Source organism: Bos indicus x Bos taurus, chromosome 19, assembly GCF_003369695.1.
Source record: "Bos indicus x Bos taurus breed Angus x Brahman F1 hybrid chromosome 19, Bos_hybrid_MaternalHap_v2.0, whole genome shotgun sequence".
NCBI classification, from domain to species: domain Eukaryota; kingdom Metazoa; phylum Chordata; class Mammalia; order Artiodactyla; family Bovidae; genus Bos; species Bos indicus x Bos taurus.
Window position 1 is genome coordinate 33,925,259 of NC_040094.1, and position 8,413 is coordinate 33,933,671.

The following is an 8,413-nucleotide window of genomic DNA, read 5'->3' on the forward strand; positions in this document are numbered from 1 at the left end:
TCTGGGCCACGTGTCTTACCTACATCAGGGTTCATCCATGCACCTTCCATTACTTACTCACGCTTGGTAAAGTTCACTGACTTAGGCAAGGACAAACCAAGTCTAGGCTCCCAGATCCTTACCAGCGCCCTGCCAGCGTCATCCTATTTTCCCGTATTCAGTTCAGTTCAGTTCAGTTCAGTCGCTCATTTGTGTCCCACTCTTTGCGACCCCACGAACCGCAGAACGCCAGGCCTCCCTGTCCATCACCAACTCCCGGAGTACACCCAAACCCATGTCCATTGAGTCGGTGAGGCCATCCAACCATCTCATCCTCTGCTGCCCTCTTCTCCTGCCTTCAATCTTTCCCAGCATCAGGGTCTTTTCCTTCCCATATTCCTTACCAGCAACTCTTTCTATATCTGGCATAAAAAACAATTACCCTGAGCTACCCTTTTCACTGGGCTTCCCTTGTGGCTCAACTGGTAAAGAATCTGCCTGCAGTGCAGGAGACTTGTGTTCGATCCCTGGGTTGGGAAGATCCCCTGGAGAAGGAAAAGGCTACCCACTCCAATATTCTGGCCTGGAGAATTCCATAGACTGTATAGTCCATGGGGTTGCAAAGAGTCAGACATGACTAAATGACTTTCACTTCTCCATTTTTACTGGGGCTTCCCAGGTGGCTCAGTGATCAAGAATCCACCTGCCAATGCAGGACACACAGGAGACTCAGGTTCAATCCCTGGGTCAGGAAGATCCTCTGAAGGAGGAAATGGCAACCTACTTCAGTAATCTTGCCTGGAGAATCCCATGGACAGAGGAGCCTCAGTTCATGTCAGTTCAGTCACCAGGCCTCTCTGTCCATCACCAACTCTCGGAGTTTACTCAAGCTCATGTACCTTGAGGTGTTGATGCCATCCAACCATCCCTCTGTTGTCTCCTTCTCCTCCTGCCTTCAATCTTTCCCAGCATCAGGGTCTTTTCAAATGAGTCAGTTCTTCACATCAGGTGCCCAAAGTATTGGAGTTTCAGCTTCAGCATCAGTCCTTCCAATGAATATTCAGTACTTATTTCCTTTAGGATGGACTGATTGGATCTCTTTGCAGTCCAAGGGACTCTGAAGAGTCTTCTCCAACACCACAGTTCAAAAGCATCATTTCTTTGGAGCTCAGCTTTCTTTATAGTCCAACTCTCACATCCATACATACTGGAAAAACCATAGCTTTGACTAGATGGACCTTTGTTGGCAAAGCAATGTCTCTGCTTTTTAATATGCTGTCTAGGTTAGTCATAACTTTTCTTCCAAGGAGTAAGCGTCTTTTAATTTCATGGCTGCAGTCACTATCTGCAGTGATTTTAGAGCCCCAAAAATAAAGTCTGTCACTGTTTCCACTGTTTTCCCATCTATTTGCCATGAAGTGGCATGAAGTGCCATGAAGTGAGGGGACTGGATGCCATGATCTTACTTTTCTGAATGTTGAGCTTTAAGCTTACTTTTTCACTCTCCTCTTTCATCAAGAGGCTCTTTAGTTCTTCTTCGCTTTCTGCCATAAAGGTGGTGTCATCTGCATATCTGAAGTTATTGATATTTCTCCCGGCAATCTTGATTCCAGCCTTTGTTTCATCCAGCCCGGCATTTCTCATGATGTACTCTGCATATAAGTTAAATAAGCAAGGTGACAATATACAGCCTTGACATACTCCTTTCCCTATTGAGAACCAGTCTGTTGTTCCATGTCCACTTCTAACTTGTTTCCTGACCTGCATACAGATTTCTCAAAAGGCAGGTCAGGTGGTCTGATAGTCCCATCTCTTTAAGAATTTTCCACAGTTTATTGTGATCCACACAGTCAAAGGCTTTGGCATAGTCAATAAAGCAGAAGTAGATGCTTCTCTGGAACTCTCTAGCTTTTTCAATAATCCAGAGGAGGTTGGCAATTTGATGTCTGGTTCTTCTGCCTTTTCTAAACCCAGCTTGAACATCTGGAAGTTCATGGTTCAAGTACTATTAAAGCCTGGCTTGGAGAATTTTTAGCATTACTTTACTATTGTGTGAGATGAGTGCAATTGTGTGGTAGTTTGAGCATTCTTCGGCATTGCCTTTCTTTAGGATTGGAATGAAAACTGACCTTTTCCAGTCCTGTGGCCACTGCTGACTTTTCCAAATTTGCTGGTATATTGAGTGCAGCACTTTCACAGCATCATCTTTCAGGATTTGAAATAGCTTATCTGGAATTCCATCACCTCCACTAGCTTTGTTCATAGCAATGCTTCCTAAGGTCCACTGGACTTTACATTCCAGGATGTCTGGCTCTAGGTCAGTGATCACACCATCGTGATTATCTGGGTCATGAAAATCTTTTTTGTATAGTTCTTCTGTGTATTCTTGCCACCTCTTCTTAATATCTTCTGCTTCCATGAGCTCCATACCATTTCTGTTCTTTATTTTGCCCATCTTTGCATAAAATGTTTCCTTGGTATCTCTAATTTTCTTGAAGAGATCTCTAGTCTTTCTCATTCTATTGTTTTCCTCTATTTCTTTGCACTGATCACTGAAGAAGGCTTTCTTATCTCTCCTTGTTATTCTTTGGAACTCTGCATTCAAATGGGTATATCTTTCCTTTTCTCCTTTGCAGAGGAGCCTGGCAGGCTACATGGTATTACAGAGTAGGATATGACTGGAGACACAAGCACCCTTTCTATTGCTTTTCCCATGCACAGTGTGTTGCATTTTGTATTAATCCTCAGAATTCTGGATGGGCCTTTCTGATGCCTCAGGCTGTGGATGAAGTCATTGCCACCAGCTGAAAGGCCTGCAGCAGTCGTGAAACAGACTTAACTGCCTGCAAACTCATTCGAGATGATACTCAACCTTTGTGCCTGCACACAACAAAATGCCTGGTATCATTGCTAATTGAATATCAAAATCAGTCAATGTCTGATTCTAAAATAAATATGAAAAATGATAGCAGATTTGGTCTTTTGCATGATTCTTTGAGTCACTGAAATTTAAAACTTCCTAATTATTGATCAACTCTGATCTCCACAGAAATAACTGGATGATTTCCTAAAATAACTTAGAAACCGTCCCTCCAAAAAATTGTTTCTTGATTATCAAGTCTTTGCCAGAATTAAGAGGTTAGTTATCTCACTCTTTAGCTTTATTTTACAATAGACACCTTCTAACTGCTTATTTTTCTCTGTTTATAAAGAGAATAAACCTAAACAACCTGCATTCTGTGATTCAATCTCACTCTTCTCGGCAGCTCCAGAAACTCAGGGATGTATCTGTTTCTTTTCATCCCTGTGTCTGCAGCGTGTGGCTTAGTCCAGCCACACGGGAGGTGTTTTGTTTTGTTTTTTTGGTTAAGTGAAAGGATGTGTGTGATGATTAGCAATAGGAGATCATCAAAGGTATGGAGGACAAGCAATAAAGCAGATTGTGCCTGTTTTTTAACTTTGCTCAAGGAACACACTGCTTGAGGCCCTCTCTACCTCTGACTTCCATATCTGCTATGTTTCATCCCCTCAGCCCCATAACCACCCAGCCTCCTCGCCTGTCTCTCTGGGGCTTCCCATCACTCAGCCCTTTACTCTTTCTCAAGGATGCTATCAGCCAGAGACATCCCTGGAGGTCCAGTGGTTAAAATTCCACCCTTCTACAGCTTGGGAGTTAGGGGAACTGAGATCCTGCCTGCCACATGGCAAGGCCAAAAAAAATTATTTTTTATTTTTTAATTTAAAAAAGATGCTATCAGCCCCTTCCCAGCTCTACTTCACAAACAACATGTGGTCCCTCCATCTTCACTCCTGGATCCCCACCATTGTCTCCACCCCCGCGGCTGGCCTGCCCTTGGCCTACTCCTCTGTTCCTCCTCTCAAACCCTGAGGTTGTGCGTTGCTTTAGATTTGCTGCTACTGGACATCAGTGCATTCCTGTTTGGTCTAAGATCTGATGCTATTTGAAATCTGTTGACTCAGTTTTCCCTAATTCATGAAGGACTATTGTCCTAAAACTCCCATTTCACCCCTGTTTGCTCAAGAGGCATGGTAAATGAAAAGCTTAGCCTCCATCTCTATGAAGGCCTGTTCATCACCCTCCATACCTCACTCTTCTCTCACTCACACCCTCATCATTAGAGAAAAGTGAAAGTGTTTGTCACTCAGTCGTATCCGACTCTTTGCAATCCCATGGACTGCAGCCCACCAGACTCCTCCATCCACGGAATTCTACAGGCAAGAATACTGGAATGGGTTGCCCTGCCCTCCTCCAGGGGATCTTCCCACCCCAGGGATTAAACCTGAGTCTCCAGCATTGCAGGCAGATTCTTTACCATCTGAGCCAACAAGGAAGCCCTCATCCAATAAGAAAGAAGATTTTTCACAGAAGCACACTGCCTCCCTCCACTCAGATGTCTGAAATATTTCCAGCATCTTTCACTTCTCTTCCTCCCTCAGGACCTTCCCTTCCACCTTCCAACACAACCCAACCATGGCTGGTACTGAATTAAGCCCCTGGGCGTTCCTGCTTCTCTGAGTTATTGACCTATACTGCCCTTCCTTGCCTTGTCAAATCCTTAGATAAATGATCTATGCACATGGCCTCTACACAGAATTCCTCCCTGATGTCACGACTATCCCAGTCTCCATGGGTTCAAGGTCCATGTCTAATGGTCAGAATCTGTGTCTACATCCCTAGTCCAGTAGTCCAGCCTGGTTTGACACACTGCATGCAGAAAAGCCAGCTGTCCCAACCCTCCACTGGAACTTCCCTGGACTGTGAGCTCCTTAATCTATCATTGGGTATGGGATCCCAGTGGCCTTCATGAACAGAATATAACACTAATATTTACAGAAAAGCACTTTATGGAGGGTTTATTGGCAACTTGAGTGTGTGATGCATTCACTGAGAATTTTATCTTCTACAACAACAGAAAGGTAATAGCAGTTGTCACTGTTATGTTTTGCTTATGTTACTAGGTTATCTATAGGGGTGTGTTTTACCATCAGCTTTTTTCACTGAATGACTGTTTTCAATGACATGAAATTGCAGGGCACACCTTGTTGGGAATATTTCCAGAGAGCCAAGGTACACTGACTCCATCAAGTTTAGATATCACATTCTAGCTCCCTTGCTTAGCAAGTGAGGAACTGTTTCCTAGAGGCTAAGTGACATGCCCAGGGTCACATTTTTGCGTTGCTTTAGGATCAAGTAGAAAACAGTGGACGCTGCAGGTCCCTCACTCATTATGTTCCCATCCTCTGTGATCTCATTGTTGTATGTTTGCACGTATTGCCTTCCCCGTCAGGCAATGTCCCTGGGAGGACAGGGACAATATTCTTCAATGGTTCCTTAGTCACAGGAACCATTTGGAAGCACTCCCTCTGTGCCAGCTTCATACACATCCTCTATGACCTTCATCATAAAATATCATCACCATAAAATTGATGATATGATCCCCCTTTGGCAGGGACTTACCAAGGTTAAATAAGTTGACCAAGGTCACGTTAGCCAAGAGGTCTTAGAGTTAGAGTCTAATCTAGGTCTGTCTGACTCCAAACCCCACAGTCTTTCCTCTACATCCAATGGCTATATTCCTTCTCGTATATTCTCCTTTCTAGCCTCAGCACACCATCAAGCTTGGTGTGTGAGTGCGCGCGCACATACACACGCGCATACACCCAAGTGTGTCCAACTCTTTGCAACTCCATGGACTATATATAGCCCGCCGGGCTCCTCTGTCCATTGGATTTCCCAGGTAAGAATACTGGAGTGGGTTGCCGTTTCCTTCTCCAGAGGATCTTCCTGACCCAGGGATCAAACTTGCCTCTCCTGTGTCTCCTGCATTGGCAGACAGATTCTTTACCACTGTGTGTCTCTTGAGAGAATGAATGAGCACTTGGAAAAAGAAGGATCAGCTTCTCTCCCCTACTCTTACTGATGACGTGGTCTTGGGCAAACCCTGAAAACACCCCAGGTCTGTTGTAGCTCTCCATAGAATGGGGCTAATGATGCCTCATGGCCCTGAAAGGAGGAGTATTAATCCTATGCTCTGTTGAAACTCTTCCCAGAAAACAGATTGAAATTCAGATGCTCACTTACAAGTGATTCTAGAAAAGCTAAGGGTACTTAGCTCATCTAAGGGGAATGGCAACCACTTCAACAGGGCCAGTTGGGCTGCCTCCCCATCTCCCTAAAGAAATGAAACTCTAGGGATGAGCAACCCAGATTGGAGTTATCAGGGGATGTGCATTATAGAGTATTAATCAGCAGCTGAGATGGCTAGACAGTTTATTTATCTCCATAACCTAAAGTCTTATATGATCTGGGATGCCTCTAAAATTCAAAGTTCCATGTAGAATGTTCTGGTATTTATTGGCAGGCCAACATCATCAAGTAATCATCATCAACAACAAAGATGACTCATTTTAAGTGCTGTAACTTATATGCAGAGTACATCATGAGAAACACTGGGCTGGAAGAAGCACAAGCTGGAATCAAGATTGCTGGGAGAAATATCAAGAACCTCAGATATGCAGATGACATCACCCTTATGGAAGAAGGTGAAGAGGAACTAAAAAGCCTCTTGATGAAAGTGAAAGAGGAGAGTGAAAAAGTTGGCTTAAAGCTCAACATTCAGAAAACTAAGATCAGGGCATCTGGTCCCATCACTTCATGGCAAATAGATAGGGAAACAATGGAAACAGTGTCAGACTTTATTTTGGGGGGCTCCAAAATCACTGCAGATGGTGACTGCAGCCATGAAATTAAAAGATGCTTACTCCTTGGAAGGAAAGTTATGACCAACCTAGACAGCATATTCAAAAGCAGAGATATTACTTTGCCAACAAAGGTCCATCTAGTCAAGGCTATGGTTTTTCCAGTGGTCATGTATGGATGTGAGAGTTGGACTATGAAGAAAGCTGAGTGCCAAAGAATCGATGCTTTTGAACTGTGGTGTTGGAGAAGACTCTTGAGAGTCCCTTGGACTGCAAAGAGATCCAACCAGTCCATCCTAAAGGAAATCAGTCCTGGGTGTTCATTGGAAGGACTGATGCTAAAGCTGAAACTCCAGTACTTTGGCCACCTCATGGGAAGAGTTGACTTATTGGAAAATACCCTGATGCTGGGAGGGATTGGGGGCAGGAGGAGAAGGGGACGACAGAGGATGAGATGGCTGGATGGCATCACCAACTCGATGGACGTGAGTCTGAGTGAACTCCGGGAGTTGGTGATGGACAGGGAGGCCTGGTGTGCTTCAATTTATGGGGTCGCAAAGAGTCGGACACGACTGAGCGACTGAACTGAACTGAACTGAGGGGAGGTCCTGGCCATCTAAAGGAAGAAGCAAAGGCACAAACAGGACAGTTGGGGTGGGGGAACTTTCCATTTAAAGTTGTTCAAAGTCATACAATGGTAAAGGTTAGGTTGTCAATTATACTTCATGCTATGTATGAACAAGCAGAGGACTATATCAAGGCTACTCAAAATCTGATGTTTTAAGATCTGAAGCCATTTTGTAATATTCTTGCAAAGATTCTTCAGAGACTGTATAATTTTTTAAATGTGACTGTTACAAGCAAAGAGACTAATAGGACTGAGTAGGCTGGTTTTTAAGCAGCGATACACCATTTTTCATCTAGATGACCCTTTATCAGTTAAGAAAAATTAGCTTCTAAGTAAGTTCATCTGTATCATTTTTTTTAGATTCCACATATAAGGGATGTCATAACAATATTTTTCTATCTGACTTACTTCACTCAGTATGACATTCTCTAGGTCCGTATGACATCCTTTATGTGTGGACTCTAAAGAAACATGATACAAATAAACTTATTCACAAAACAGAAACAAACTCACAGACTTTGAAAACGAGCTTATGGCTGCCAAGAGTATGGATGGGGGGACGGGATAGTTAGGGTGTTTGGGATGGACATGTACCCACTGCTATCTTAAATGGATAACCAACAAGGACCTACCATATAACACAGGGAACTCTGCTCAGTGTTATGTGGCAGCCTGGATGGGAAGGGAGTGTGGAGAATGGATACATGTATATATGTATGGCTGCGTCCCTTCACCGTTCAACTGAAACTACCACAACATTGTTTGTTAATTGGCTATACCCCAAAACAAAATAAAAAGTAAATAAAAAAAAAGAAAAATTAGCTTCTGAACTCAGCTACCACTGAGAGGTTTTAAACTTTAGTGAAAGCGATAGACCATGTCAAACAGAGACAGTCAGTGTCTCGAATTTATTGGACCAAGATCACGCAAGCTACCGGAGTGTTTTTTAACACTGGACATGCAAGGCAGTGAACTAGGTAACTGACTGTAGTTTGGTTTATACTGGCTCACAAGAGCCCATTGGTAAGTTCTCAGGAATTCCTTAAGCCTGCTGTTTTATAGTCATTATTAAAAACTAAATTATAT